This window comes from Pongo pygmaeus, chromosome 7 (assembly GCF_028885625.2).
Source record: "Pongo pygmaeus isolate AG05252 chromosome 7, NHGRI_mPonPyg2-v2.0_pri, whole genome shotgun sequence".
Lineage (NCBI taxonomy): Eukaryota > Metazoa > Chordata > Mammalia > Primates > Hominidae > Pongo > Pongo pygmaeus.
Window position 1 is genome coordinate 131,733,584 of NC_072380.2, and position 16,176 is coordinate 131,749,759.

Sequence of the window (16,176 nt, forward strand, 5' to 3'; positions counted from 1 at the left end):
GGGCTAAAACTTTTATCACTTGTGGAAAGTCGGTGGTGATAACCTTTGGCATGCAGTAACATATAAAGACTATCACATGGGGTGGATTGTGACGAGGTGCAGGTAGAAGAAAAGCTGAGTTATGTAAGGTAGTTGGGTAGCTCAAGCATTTTATTGGCATGGGGATCTCTTAATCACAAGGATTCCTATTCATATAACAGCTCTGTCCACTAGGAGGATTTTCCCCACCATTCTCATTTAGGAATATCCCTCACTGGGTCTGTGGTGTGCAGCAGTGCTTTTAAAGCTATCATCAATATCCTATGTGAACACTAAAATATTCATTAATGTGACAGTGCCCTAAATCTTTGTGGAGTTCATTTTCTACCCTCTGTCTCTGACTCAGATGTCTCTTACTGGGTATTTATATTTCTGGCTTCTTTATGCTCACAGGGTCCAGATGCTCAGAAGGGAATGTTGTGATGGATCAGACTAATGGTGTAAGTGGACCTGAGTAGTGTGAGAATAGGAAGTATTGGAAACTTCAAGCTTTCTTGCTCCACTTATGAGACACATATCATAAACTTCCACAAGCTCTTAGGCTCAAACAACAGTTGCCTGTGTCAGGGGTCAAATTAATAATGCAACCTTGTTTTGTCTTACCTTCCTTTCCTGTTTCATTTTCCCCTGTTCATCTCTTCTGCTTTCTGAAATCACTTTCTAAATAAACTACCCTCACTGCAAATTTGTTCCTGAAACTGTTTTGTGGGAAACACTCACTAAGAATCCATTTTAAATACCATTACCAAAATACTTACAGCACTTAACAAAGGGGCTGACACGTGGTATGGTCCCAATAGCTGTTGGTGTAATTAATATTGGTCTCTGTAAATGCCATGTTCTTTCTGGATCCTGGGCCCTGTCTGGATCTTTGCCCAGGATTTTCATCTGTCCCAAATGCCTCCATCCAGATATTCCCTGGATATTCCTACTGCATGGATATTGCCTATCATCATCTTTACCCATTTTTTTAATCTCCATCAGATGTATCACCTGTATAACTCCTGTTCGTTTTTCAACTAATTTGCATCTCCACTGGGTAAATTCTCCTGAGTTCTTATAGGAAATATAATGTAATTTGTTAACAAAAAATCCATGATTTCTGGAAATATTGCAAGAGAACATTTTCTAATCATAATTTTATGTAACTAGGTCAATATGACTGAGTTCTAGCCAGGCAAATGTAGGCAGTGGTGATATAAACAATGTATAAAACCCTAGTCTTAAAACTATATACAGAATTTTCTATTCTTCCTCTAGTTATACCTATGCAAGCTGGAAGTGAAGGACTCAAAGATGGCAAAACTATAAGCTGGAAACAGCTGTTTACTGGTTCATGACTTGGAAAACAGTTCTCTAGGAATATCGCCAAACCACGTTAGACTGAAAAACTTTGTGTTAAGTCACTGAGATATCAGGCTTTATTTCTACTTTGATATAGCCTGGCATACCATAACTAATAAATCCCAGAAACAGATAGGGAATTCCTCTGTGTTCTACTGGACTTTGGATAGAACCTATATTAAATCAATAAATATTTAACTGTAGTTGTCTCATTTCCATCAATTTTACTGTAATCTCTTTCGATTTCCCAGCGCTGGCACTACATGACAAAGTTACTGATTGGATAGACGGATAGGGAAGGTTCTTCTGTAAGGTTCTAGGAGGAAAACGTTTAGAAATTATTGGGATTTACCCATTTTGGTTGACTAAGTAAAAGTGGCTTTCTAAAAAGTTTAATCATGGGACAATGGAAATGAGCTGCTTTTGGAAGTGATGAATGATTTATAACTTGGGAGCCCAGTTGGCCTGAAATTTAAGACCAATTGTCCAAATTTTCAACTTACTGGTGAAGTAATTAAGTGCAGGGAAGTCAAAGGACTTACCCAAAGTATGTTAGTAATAGAACTTAGAGTGAAATTGAATCTCCTGTTTCCCATACCAGTAGTTTATTACATCAAAATTTTTAAAAAGGCTGAGTAATCAGCATATCCAATATGTACCAGAAATCAGTTCAAATCCTGACAATTCACTAATTATGAGCCTTTAGACTGATTACTTAATCTGGCTCAGGGAATCAGGGAGGTTTTCTCATTTATAAAAATGGGATTTAAATATCTTCATGGGTTTTCATGAGATATAATGAGATAATCTACATTAACCCTGAGCCTGACACACGGTTGCAATTATTACTATATTTATTATAATTTTACTAAGTACAAAAAAATTATTATTTGATTATTTACATTTTACCATTTTACTGTTATGACATTAAGTAAGTTTCAGCTACATTATAGGTCAGAGAGTTTGGGGAGCTAACTTGGAAATATAGATCCACTGGAAAATTCCAGTTCAAGACCCACACAACTGAATTCTAAGTGAATTGTGCAACGCCATAATTTTTTCAAACTGAGAACTTTCTGTAAAGACATTTTTATGTGTGGCTTTAATTAATTGTAAGCAGTAAGTGGAAAGGAATGGGAAAGGAGCTAATCTGGGAACTTAGATGATGGTGAATGCTGGAAAGTCCCAGAATACCATTCCTCTCCTTAGATTCCCAGTTACCATAATGATCTGGGGTAGTATTCATTTGTGATTCCCATGAAAATAAGCAATTTAGTAAATGTGACACTATAGAGCCAGAGAAGGTCTAAGTTGACAGAATCATCATCATGAGGGTTTATTTTCACTTTTAATTTTTGTTTGCCATCGGGATTTGGCTTGTGCTTAGGGTTTGCATCCCCGATAACTCAAAAGTTCGCATCTTTTCAGGGAGATGCTCCTGGAGAATGACAGTGGGATGATTTCCCAGACCCTGGGCTCCCAGAGTTGCTCATGACCCTGGTGGGTCCCTCATGGAATACATTAAGGCAAGTGTGTGTGATGACTAAGACTGACAAAGCTAGATAACTCATCCTGGCCTTGCATGTCTATAATCTTGAGAAAGTTACTAGGTTGGTTGGTGCAAAAGTAATTATGGTTTTTACCATTAAAAGTAAACCTTTTGAGCCTCTGTTCCTCCCATATAAAATAGGGGTAACAACCCCTTCTTGAATTGTTGTTACAATTAAGTGAAAATGTGTGAATGAAAACGTTATCTAGCATAGTGCCTGGCACATAACAGGCACTCAATAGCAATTCCTTCTTTCTTCCTTTCTTTTTTTCCTGAGCATTATTATTAGCAAATTCATTTAATACCAACTTAGAATTCTTAAACACAAGCACATACATTGTTCCAGTTTTCTCTGTTAGGCAGGCAGTGCCTTTCATAGGTACCGATACATGCTTCAGCTACCATTCATCCATAAAGTTCACCTTTTAGATTCACTTCTATAAAACCCAACACAGGTGAGGAAAGGAGGAAGAGACCACTGGTCCAGACCCTCCTATGTATATCACCTCCACTTAGGGATGAATTTTGTGAGAAGTTAGAATAGAGCTTTGCTATGGTTGGAATGTGGTATGTTTCCACCAACACTTATGTTGAACCTTGATCCTCAATGTGGCAGCTTTGGAAGTGGTGCCTGTGAGAGGTGATTTGGTTGTTAAGAGGTACTAATGCCTTTCTCTCCAGACTAAGTTCTCTCTTTCTCTCTTTCACCTCCCCATGAGAGCTAGTTGTTATAAGACAAAGCTCTTCTGCTTGGTCTCTTTCTTAGGTGCTTGCTTCCTTTTCTGCTTCTCTGCCACGTAATGACACAGCACAAGGCCCTCACCAGAAGCCAAGCAGATGCCAGTGCAATGCTTTTTGGACTTCCCAGCCTCCAGAGCTGTAAGAAATAAATTTCTTCATAAATCATCCAGTCTCGGGTAATCTGTTACAGCAACAGAAAATGAACTAAGACAAATGTATAGAAGTGACAGATTTGTTGGGCAGAGCATAAATGGCAGACTGATTTTTTAATTCCTGCTTTATTCCTTTGGGAGACGGGGTAAATCACCTTTGATCTGCTCATCTATAGATTAAGGATTGAACTCACTTCAAGAAGATTATACTTTGGCTCCTAATCGTTATAAAGGAGTGTAACAACTTACCAGCAATTGAAAGCTTAGCTCTTTTTTTTTAAAAAATAGACTTTATGTTTTAGAGAAATTTTTGGTTCACAGCAAAATAAAGTGGAAAGTATAGAAATTTCCTGTCGAACTTCTGCCCCCACACCCCATGCACAGTCTCTCCCACTATCAAAAAGAGTGGTGCATTTGCTACAATTTATGGACATTGACACATCACTATTACCCAAAGTCCATAGTTTATACCATGGTTCACACTGAGCATTGTACATTCTGTGGGTTTAGAATAACGTATGATGACATCTATCCACAATCACAGTATCATGCAGAATAGTTCCCCTGACTTAAAAATCATCTGTGTTCTACGTATTTAGCCCTCCCTCCCTCCTAACCCCTGGCAGCCACTGATCTTTTTACTATCTTCAGCGTTTTGCCCATTCCAGTGTGTCAAATAGTTGGGATACTACAGTATGTAGCCTTTTCTGATGAGCTTTTTTCAGTAATATGCATTTCAGTTCCTCCATGTCTTTTAATGGCTTGATAGCTAATTTTTTGGCACAAAATAATAGTTCATTGTTTGGACATACTGCAATTTACTTATCCATTTACCTACTGAATAACATCTTGGTTGCTTTTCAGTTTTGGCAATCATGAAGAAAGGTGCTATAAACATCTGTGTGCAAGTTTTTGTATAGATATACAAACTCCATTAGTTAAATATCAAGAAACACAATTACTAGATTTTATGGTAAGAGTATGCTTATATTTGTATGACACTGACAAACTGTTTCCAAAGTAGTTATACTATTTTGCATTCTCACAGGCAAGGGGTGCAAGTTCCTGTTGCTCCACATTCTTGCCAGCATTTGATGTCAATGTTCTGGATTTCATCCATTCAAATGGGTTTGTAAAGGTAACTTATTGTTGGTTTAATTTCCATTTATTTGATGATATATGAAGTGGAACACTGTTTCATATGGTAATTTGCCATCTGTGCATCTTTAGTGAGGTGTCTGTTAATGTCTGTGGCCCACTTTTTAATTGGGTTGTTAGCTTTCTTATTGTCGAATTTTAAACGTTCTTTGTACATTTCGGATAACAGTCCTTATAAGATATGTCTTATGTCTTTCTCTCAGTGTGTGATTGTCTTCCAATTCTCTTGATAGTGTCTTTTGTAGAGCAGGAGCTCTTCATTTTAATGAAGTTCAGCTTATCAATTTTCTCTTTCATGGATTTTGGCTTTGGTGTTGTAGCAAAAAGATCATCACCAAACCTGAAGTCATCTAGATTTTCTTCTCTTGAAGTTTTATAGTCTACATTTTACAATTGGGTCTGTGAATCATTTTGAGTTAATTTTTGTGAAGGTTGTAAAGTCTGTGTCTAGATTTGTTTATTGGCATATGAATGTCCAGTTGTTCCAGCACTTTGTTGAAAAGAATATTGTCTCCATTGTATTGCTTTTGAAAATTTGTCATAGATCAGTTGGCCATACTTATATGGGTCTAGTTTTGGGCTCTCTGTTCTGATCCATCGATCTATTTGTCTATTCTTTTGCCAACACTACACTGTTTTGAGTAGTGTAGCTTTAGAATAAGTCCTTGGGTCAGGTAATGCCAGTCCTCCAATTCTGTTTTCCTTCAATATTGTGTTAACTATACTTGGTCATTTGCCTCTCCATATAAACTTTAGATTTATTGATATCACAAAATAACTTGCTGGGATTTGATTGAGATTGGATCAAATCCATAGATCAAGTTAGAAAGAAGAGACTTGACACTACTGAGTTTTCCAATCCATGAACATGGAATATTATTTAGTACATTAATTTCTTTCACAAGAGTTTCGTGGTTTTCTTAAAACAAATGTTGCACATATTTTGTTAGACTTATATCTAAGTATTTCGTGCTTTTGGGCGCTAATATTATATTGCATTTTTAATTTGAAATTTCACTTGTTTCTTGCTGGCATATAGAAAAGTGATTGACTTTTGTGCATTTACCTTGTATCCTTGCAACCTAGTTACAATTATTCATTAGTTTCTGAAGTGTTATATTTGGCATACTTTTCAGAGTTTCTACATTAATGATCAGGACATCTGCAAACAAAGGCAGTTTTATTTCTTTCTTCTCTACAACATGTCTTTTATTTTTTCCTGTTCTTGTCTTGTTGCATTATCTAGGCCTTCTTTTCAGTATGATATTGAAAAGAGGTAGTGAGAGAGGATATCCTTGTCTTATTCTTGATTTTAGCAGGAAAGCTTAGAGTTTCTCACCAGTAAGCATGAAGTTAGCAGTAGGCTTTTTAAATAGATATTTTCTATCAGTTGAAGTAATTCAGTTCTATTCTTAGTTTACTGAAAGTGTTTTTTAATCATTAATGGGTGTTGGATTTTGTCAGATACATTCCCTGCATATACTGATATAATCACATAATTTTTATTCTTTATCCTGTTAATGTGATGGATTACATTAACTAATTTTTGAATGTTGAAACAGCCTTGCATACCTGGGATAAACTCCACACAGTTATGGTGTATGATTCTTTTTATACATTGTTGGATCCAGCTTGTTAATATTTTGTTGGAGATTTCTGCATATATGTTCATGAGAGACACTGGTCTGTAGTTTTTTTTTCTTGTAATGTCTTCATCTGGTCTTAGTGTTAGGGTAATGCTAGCCTTATACAATGAGTTAGAAAATGTTCCCTCCGCTTTAATTTTCTGTAAGAGTTTTTAGAGAATTTTGGTATTATTTCTTCCTGATATATTTGATAGAATTCAATAGTGAAACCTTCTGGCCCTAGTGTTTTATGTCTTGGAAGGTTATTAATTATTAATTCAATTTATATAATAGATATAGGCCTATTCAGATTGTTTATTTCTTCTTGTGTGAGTTTTAGCAGATTGTGTTCTTCAAGGTATTCATTCATTTTATCTAGGTTATCAAATATGTAGGAACAAATTTTTATAGTATTTTTTCTTTCCTTTTAATATCCATTGGATCTGTAGTGATGTTCCTTTTTCATTTCTGATATTAGTAATTTGTGTCCTTTCTCATTCTTCATAGTTAGGCTAGCTAGAGGCTTATTGATTGTATTGATCTATTCAAAATCTCAACTTTTGGTTGTGATGATTTCCCTATTAATACATTGTTTTCAATTTTGTTAATTTCTGATCTAATGTTTCTTCTGTTAACTCTAGATTTCTTTTGCTGCTCTTTTTTTTCTAGTTTTCTAAGGTGGAAGCTTAGATGATTGAGTTTAGATCTTTCTTCTTTTCTATTATGTGCATTCAATACTATTATTTTCCTTCTAAGCACTGCTTTTGTGGCATTCCATGAATTGAATTTTGACAAGTTGTATTTTTATTTTCATTTAATTTAAAATATTTTTAAATCTATATAGGTATTTCTTCTTTGACCCATATGTTATTTAGAAGTACGTTGTTTAGTCTCCATATATTTTGGATTTTTTTCAGTTATCTTTCTACTATTGATTTCTAGTTTCGTTCCACTGTGGTCTGAAAGCAGACATCGTATGATTTCTGCTCTTTAAATGTGGTAAAGGGTATTTTATGGCACAGAATGAAGTTTATCTTGGTGAATGTTCCAAGTGAGCTTGAGAAGAACGTGTATCCTGCTCTTTTTGGATGAAATAGTCTCTCGATTTCAATTATATTCAGTTGATTGACAGTGTGGTTGAGTTCAACTCAATGTCCTTATACTATATCCTTACTGATTTTCTGCTTCCTTTATCTGTTCATTTCTGATAAAGTGGTATTGAAATCTTCAACCATAATAGTGGATTAATCAATTTCTTCTTGATGTTTTATAGCATCAAGTATTTTGTGGCAGTGTTGTTAGGCATATACATATTAAGTATTGTTATGTCTTTAAAAACTGATCAGTTCTTCATTAGGTAATGCCCCTCCTTTTTCCTGATTACTCTCCCTGCTTTAAAGTCTTGTTTGTCTGGAATTCATGTAGCTACTCCTGCTTTAATTTGATTAGTATTAGCATGATATATCTTTCTCCATCTATTTACTTTTAATCTTTATGTATCTTTATGCCTAAAGTTTGCAATGTACACTTACAACTAATCCAAGCCGATTTTAAAGCAATAATGTATTGTTTCACAGGTAGTGCAAATACCTTATCATAAAATAATTCTAATTTCTCCCTTCCTTTTTTGTATTATTGCTCTCATTTATATCACTCACACACAAACACACTCACACACACACATATACACACACATTCAAATACATTGCTGCTATTATATTCTGAATGACTGTTATCCATAAGATCAATTAAGAATAAGAAAAATTAAAGTTTATGTTTTATCCTCACTTATTCTTTTTCTGATGCTATTCCTTTATGTAGAATTAAGTTTCTGACCTACTTCATTTACCTTTTCTTTAAAGAATTTCTTTTAACATTTCTTGCAAGGTAGTTCTACTGGCATCAAATTCCTTCAATTTTTTTGTTCGTTTGAGAAAGTCTTTATTTCTCCTTCACTTTTGCAGAATAATTTTGCAGGGTACAGCATTCTAGATCGATAGGTCTTTCCCCTCAACACTAAACACTTCACTCTTTCCTTGTTTGCATGATTTCTGTGGAGAAGCTGGATATAATTCTTATCCTCTGTAGGTAAGCCAGTTTTCTTTTTGTTTTTCTGGCTTCATTCAAAATTTCTCTTCATCTTTTATTGTCTGAAGTTTGAATACAACATCCTAGATGTAGTTTTTGTTTGTTTGCTTGACATTTATCCTCCTTGGTTTCTCTGAGCTTCCTGAATCTGTAGTTTCGTGTCTGATAATAATTTGGGGAAAATTATCAAATATTTTCTCTGTTCTTTTCTCTCTTTCTTATCCTTTGGGTATATCCATTACAGATGTGTTACACCTTTTGTAGTTGTCTCACAATTCTTGTATATTTTGCTCTGTTTTTGTTTGCTTCTTTTTTGCCTTTATTCTCTTTGCTTTTCCATTTTGGAAATATCTATTGAGATAGCCTGAAACGCAGATTTTTTTTCCTCTACTGTGACCAGTCCATTAATAAGCCCACCGAAGGCATTCTTCATTTATGTTACAAGATCTCATGTTGCACTTATTTTTAATTCTTTCTTAGAATTTCCATCTCTCCACTTACATTGCACAACTCTTCCTGTATGTTGTTTAGTTTAACCATTAGGGCCCCTAGCATATTAATCATAGTTTTTTTTAAAGAATTCCAATCTGATAACTTCAATATCCCTGACATATCTAAGTCTGGTTTAGATGCTTTAACTGTTTCTTCAAAGTATGTTTTTGTCTTTTAGTATGCCTTCTAATTTTTTCTTGATTGCAGGGCATGATGTATTGGGTAAAAGAAATTGCTCTTAGTAGGCCTTTAGTAATGTGGTGATATGGTGGGGGGAGGTGAAGCATTGTGTAGGCTTCTGAGTAGGTCTCAGTCTTTTGATGAGCCTGTGTCTCTGGACTGTGAATTTCATATATGTTTCTCAAGTCCCTCCCACTGTCTGCCCATCAGGTAGGACAGGATGGCTGGTGTGGGCTGGAGTTTGGTGATTCTCTTCTGCCAGATCACTTAGGCTCTGATAAAACCTCCACAGATTAGGCTCTGGTTGAATAGTTTCTGCTGAAGGCAGATCTTGTTAGGAAGAACAGAATTCTCTGGTGTATTTCAAAATAGTTTCTTTTCCCCTCCCTGTGGTAGAAACATGAGGGGATTTTCTTCCATATACACTATGATGTAAAACACAAAATATATTGCAACCCTGCAATGACTGGGTCCTGTTGGAGTTTTTGACCTTCAAACTTGTTCACACTGAGACTCCAACAATATGTTGGAATTTAGCATTTTCTACTGTGCTGGTTCCTGTGAAAGTTTCTGCTTCAGTAAGTTGTAAGTTTCTGTATTCCTATGTCTGTCTTTCCAATTTCAGGGGCAGTGGTTTGTCCTGTACCTAAGAAAAGAGTGGTTTTCTTCAGTTTGCTTAGGTTATAACTTCTTGTTAGGACAAAGTGGTGACTTCCAAGTTCCTTACATGCTGTACTAGAAAATGGCCAAGCTTTGCTTTTTATGCTGTTTATGCTGGTTCTAATAAAGGTAGTAATAGCAACTAACCCTAGAATATATATTGTGTACCAAGTAGTGATTGAATCCTCACAACCAACTTATGATAATAGGTATGCTATCATTCTACCTTTTACAAATGAGGAAACTGGGCTTTTTATTTTTATTTTTTACTTTAAGTTCTGGGATACATGTGCAGAACATGCAGGATTGTTACATAGATATACATGTGCACCTATCAACCTGTCATCTAAGTTTTAAGCCCCACATGCATTAGGTATTTGTCCTAATGCTCTCCCTTCCCTTGCCCCCAACCCCCTGACAGGCCCCAGTGTGTGATATTCCCCTCCCTGTGTCCATGTGTTCTCATTGTTCACCTTCCACTTATGAGTGAGAACATGCAGTGTTTGGTTTTCTGTTCCTGTGTTAGTTGGCTAGAATGATGGCTTCCAGCTTCATCCATGTCCCTGCAAAGACATGAACTCATCCTTTTTATGGCTGCATAGTATTCCGTGGTATATATGTGCCACATTTTCTTTATCCAGTCTATCACTGATAGGCATTTGGGTTGGTTCCAAGTCTTTGCTCTTGTAAATAGGGCTGCAATAAACATATGTGTGCATGTGTCTTTATAGTACAATGATTTATAATCCTTTGAGTATATACCCAGTAATGGGATTGCTGGGTCAATGGTGTTTCCGGTACTAGATCCTTGAGGAATTACCAGACTGTCTTCCACAATGGTTGAACTAATACACTCCCACCAACAGTGTAAAAGCATTTCTATTTCTCCACAGCCTTGCCAGCATCTGTTGTTTCCTGATTTTTTGTTTGGTTCGTTGTTTTGTTTGTTCGTTCGTTTGTTTGTTTGTTTGTTTGAGACAGAGTCTTGCTCTGTCACCAGGCTAGAGTGCAGTGGCGCAATCTCAGCTCACTGCAACCGCCGCCTCCTGGGTTGAAGCAATTCTCCTGCCTCAGCCTTCTGAGTATCTGGGACTACAGGTACCCACCACCACGCCCAGCTAATTCTTGTATTTTTTGTAGAGATGGAATTTCACCATGTTGGCCAGGATGGTCTGATCTCTTAATCTTGTGATCCACCTGCCTCGGGCTCCCAAAGTGCTGGGATTACAGGGGTGAGCCACCGCACCTGGCTGTTTCCTGATTTTTTAATAATGGCCATTCTAACTAGCATGAAATGCTATCTCATTGTGGTTTTGATTTGCATTTCTCTAATGGCCATTGATGATGAGCTTTTTTTCATATGGGAAACTGGGACTTTTTACAAATGAGGAAACTGAAGCATAGAATGACTAAGAGACGTATCTGAAGATATATTTCTAGGGATTAGTAGAATCGATATCTGAATCCAGGGCATGTGGTTCCAGAAACTGTGAGTTTAACCACTACACTCTACTGCTGAGTTTGGAGAGTGAGTTTAGCAATTGCTAATTATAAGACAATACCTACCAAGAAACTGATACCCTTTGGTGATCAGCAATTTAAGCAGGTAATTGTTTTCAAGACTATAGTAATGAGAACTCCTTGCATTTTTAGAGAGCCAGATAGTAAGTAGGTTCCATACAAGCTCTTACTTATTGATGGTGCTTGAAGCATTGTGTTGAGAAGGATTCTGAGGCTGAAACCAGCTCTGTGGGAATGAGTGCAAGGGTTGACTAGCCATGTCTTCCACAAGTACATGTGATTGAGGAACACAGCGTATTGACTAACCTCTTATTGAGAGCTGTGTTTTGGAAATTGCTGTCATATATCACTTCTTCCAGACAGAGTTATCCCTTCGGAGCTCCTACATCACTATGCATACCGCTATGATTTTAAATAATTAATTGTATAAATATCTATTGGTGTTTTTCTTACTCTTAATCTTGAAGTCACAAACCTCATGTATCTGGGTAACCTAACTGTTCAGCATGACACAAATCCTGGCCCATAGTAGGACTAAATAAATAATTATTAAACAATGTATAGCTAAAAATAACTTCATGAGATAAGTGTTATTAGCTGTTTAAGAAGTCTGAGAATTCTGTGAAAGCCACCTTGAGGGAGGGCAAAACTTGGCATCGAATTCATGAGTTTTCCTCTGGGCTGTATCTTATTTCTAAAACGTAAATGACTTACCCCATAGCCATTGGGAATTTTCAAAAACATTATTATTCTAGGAGGGGACAAAAGATTTCTAAAGTTGCTCCAAGTAGCTGACCTGCTGTACTTTGTTTGGAATTAAACTCTGCCTGTATTTCTCGCAAACTTCGTTAGTTCCCTACAGACATGAAAAGAAATTGTTTGCACTGAGCCATCTTACTGGGAGACCTTTACTAAAAGTGTCCTGAAGAAGAAATTATTCTTCGCCCCTAGGGTCACTTGGTAGCTAAAACAGACTTCTCCTTTTTCTTCTAATCTGTTCTACTTCACTGACTCCTTTTTCTGTGTGTTCTTAAAGGTATTGCCTTATTTACTTTGATGGTTTCTCAACTAATTGAATACAGCAGTGAGTTCCTTCTTCCTGTACTCTTTTGGATGTCTCTACTACCCCAAGGGGAAAGGTTCCCATCAGACAGCTTGGCTTTGAGATGCTTGCTTATTGAAACTACTTTAAGAGTTATTGCTATTTACAGGGCTGTTAAAAGTTTGCACATTTGGCTAAACTATACAAAATAAACTGATGCCTGCTTTGGCTTTTGCCAACGGAAATCCTAACTTATGTATAGGGGAATAGTTTCTGAAAACAAAAAATGGATATGTCTTGTGACTTGATTTTTAGGTTGATGTGTAATCAGATGATCCTAATATGATTTTTTAATCTATGGAATTACCTGTCTATGAAAAGTATAATACAAACTGTAAAGTCCAAATCATGTAGAAACATTACTGGAAATAAAGAAGTAATTTTCTCAGAACCAAATTCTTCCCTTTAGCATGGAGATGATGTGATTCTGACTCCACAGGTAGTAAATCTTTTCTGATTATTTAATGTGTGCATACATGGACATACACATCCCCCCAGTACCCAGGGAAATCTTCCATAACTGGTCACAGTGGTATACAATCTTTTGTTACCCTCTTTCTTCCATTCCCATTTTCATATGCTCAAAGCCTTTTTGTCAAGATAAGGATTTTGTTTGAAAAAGCTATAAAGTTCTAAGAAAAGATGCCTACTATCTTCCCTTTCTGCACAGTTGCCCGCATCCAACAACACCCAGAGCTCAGGATTTTCTAAGCTTCTATGTTTAGCATGTTGTATGTGTAATGAATCATAGTGTCCACCTGTAAGTGTCATAAACAGATGGTATAAATATGCTTGCACACTGTGACTCAAAACACATCTCCAGTTTTAGCTTGAGTTGAAACAATATTCACAGTTCCAAGAAACCTGTGGCTTGCAACTTCAGGGTCAGTGGGAGGAGAATACCGGAAAACTGGAAGCCTATGTTCTCTGTTGTCTGTCAGTGCAGTCCGTATTGAAGGGAACCAGGAGGAAGGGAAGGGAAGGATAGTGAAGGAAAACCTGTTTTCCATGTGCTCTTGAAGCCAATCATTTTGAAGATGCTCAAGAAATCTGTCTTTGGATCCTATGGGAGTGGGTGGTTTCACTCATGGTCTTCCTTCTTCCTGGAATGTCCTTTCCTTGTTTCCACATCGTGCCCGCACCACCCCACTTCCATTTTTCCCTGATTGTCCACAGTCATCTGCCAAGTTTCAACCTCAGTCTTTTCCTGTGTGAGGTCTTCCTAGCCCACAGACCAGGTAAGAGGCCTCTGCTCTATGCATCCATGACACACCACTGAACCTCCCCCACTCCTTACTCTAATCAGATTCCACTGCAATTGCATTTTTTTTTTTGCACACATCTAAATTTTATTTATTTATTTATTTTATTTTTATTTATTTATTTTTTTATTTTTTATTTTTTTAAATTATTATTATTATTATACTTTAGGTTTTATGGTACATGTGCGCAATGTGCAGGTAAGTTACATATGTATACATGTGCCATGCTGGTGTGCTGCACCCACTAACTCGTCATCTAGCATTAGGTATATCTCCCAATGCTATCCCTCCCCCCTACCCCCTGCAATTGCATTTTTAATGCATGCCCTTCTCACGACAGTGTGAATCCACTAGGGCAGGAATTGCCATCTCATATGATGATGTACAACCAGTATCAAGCACAGCATCTAGCACTTAATAAATATTGTTCACTTGAAGGCCTATCCCAATAAACAATTAATAAAGCTAAATAGCCTAGTTAAAATTTCAATGTGATGTCATCTGGCTTCATGAAAATGACAAGAATTTACCTTTTTTTCATCTCTTTTTTTTTAAATTATTATTATTTAAGTTTTAGGGTACATGTGCACAATGTGCAGGTTTGTTACATATGTATACATGTGCCATGCTGGTGTGCTACACCCATTAACTCGCCATTTAGCATTAGGTATGTCTCTTAATGCTATCCCTCCCCCCTCCCCCCACCCCACAACAGTCCCCAGAGTGTGATGTTCCCCTTCCTGTGTCCATGTGTTCTCATTGTTCAATTCCCATCTATGAGTGAGAACATGTGGTGTTTGGTTTTTTGTCCTTGCGATAGTTTACTGAGAATGATGATTTCCAATTTCATCCATGTCCCTACAAAGGACATGAACTCACCATTTTTTATGGCTGCATAGTATTCCATGGTATATATGTGCCACATTTTCTTAATCCAGTCTGTCATTGTTGGACATTTGGGTTGGTTCTAAGTCTTTGCTATTGTGAATAGTGCCGAAATAAACATACGTGTGCATGTGTCTTTATAGCAGCATGATTTATAATCCTTTGGGTGTATACCCAGTAATGGGATGGCTAGGTCAAATGGTATTTCTAGTTCTAGATCCCTGAGGAATCGCCACACTGACTTCCATAATGGTTGAACTAGTTTACAGTCCCACCAACAGTATAAAAGTGTTCCTATTTCTCCACATCCTCTCCAGCACCTGTTGTTTCCTGACTTTTTAATGATTGCCATTCTGACTGGTATGAGATGGTATCTCATTGTGGTTTTGATTTGCATTTCTCTGATGGCCAGTGATGATGAACATTTTTTCATGTGTCTTTTGGCTGCATAAATGTCTTCTTTTGAGAAGTGTCTGTTCATGTCCTTTGCCCACTTTTTGATGGGGTTGTTTGTTTTTTTCTTGTAAATTTGTTGGAGTTCATTGTAGATTCTGGATATTAGCCCTTTGTCAGATGAGTAGGTTGCAAAAATTTTCTCCCATTTTGTAGGTTGCCTGTTCACTCTGTTGGTAGTTTCTTTTGCTGTGCAGAAGCTCTTTAGTTCAATTAGATCCCATTTGTCAATTTTGGCTTTTGTTGCCATTGCTTTTGGTGTTTTAGACATGAAGTCCTTGCCCATGCCTATGTCCTGAATGGTAATGCCTAGGTTTTCTTCTAGGGTTTTTATGGTTTTAGGTCTAATGTTTAAGTCTTTAATCCATCTTGAATTAATTTTTGTACAAGGTGTAAGGAAGAGATCCAGTTTCAGCTTTCTACATATGGTTGGCCAGTTTTCCCAGCACCATTTATTAAATAGGGAATCCTTTCCCCATTTCTTGTTTTTCTCAGGTTTGTCAAAGATCAGATAGTTGTAGATATGCGGCTTTAATTCTGAGGGCTCTGTTCTGTTCCATTGATCTATATCTCTGTTTTGGTACCAGTACCATGCTGTTTTGGTTACTGTAGCCTTGTAGTATAGTTTGAAGTCAGGTAGCGTGATGCCTCCAGCTTTGTTCTTTTGGCTTAGGATTGACTTGGCAATGCGGGCTCTTTTTTGGTTCCATATAAACTTTAAAGTGGTTTTTTCCAATTCTGTGAAGAAAGTCATTGGTAGCTTGATGGGGATGGCATTGAATCTATAAATTACCTTGGGCAGCATGGCCATTTTCATGATATTGATTCTTCCTACCCATGAGCATGGAATATTCTTCCATTTGTTTGTATCCTCTTTTATTTCATTGAGCATTGGTTTATAGTTCTCCTTGAAGAGGTCCTTCAC

At 36.8% G+C, this 16,176-nt stretch overlaps 1 protein-coding gene across 1 annotated transcript in view; it reads left to right on the plus strand.

Moving 5' to 3' along the window:
• Positions 1 to 4,879: 4,879 nt before the first annotated feature.
• The window catches only part of COLEC10 (collectin subfamily member 10), a 110,831-nt gene continuing 99,534 nt past the window's right edge, over positions 4,880 to 16,176 (plus strand). The window contains exon 1 of the mRNA XM_054497443.2: positions 4,880 to 4,963. The gene's annotated coding sequence lies outside the window, so the exon portion shown is untranslated. The remainder of the gene's footprint in view (positions 4,964 to 16,176) is intronic.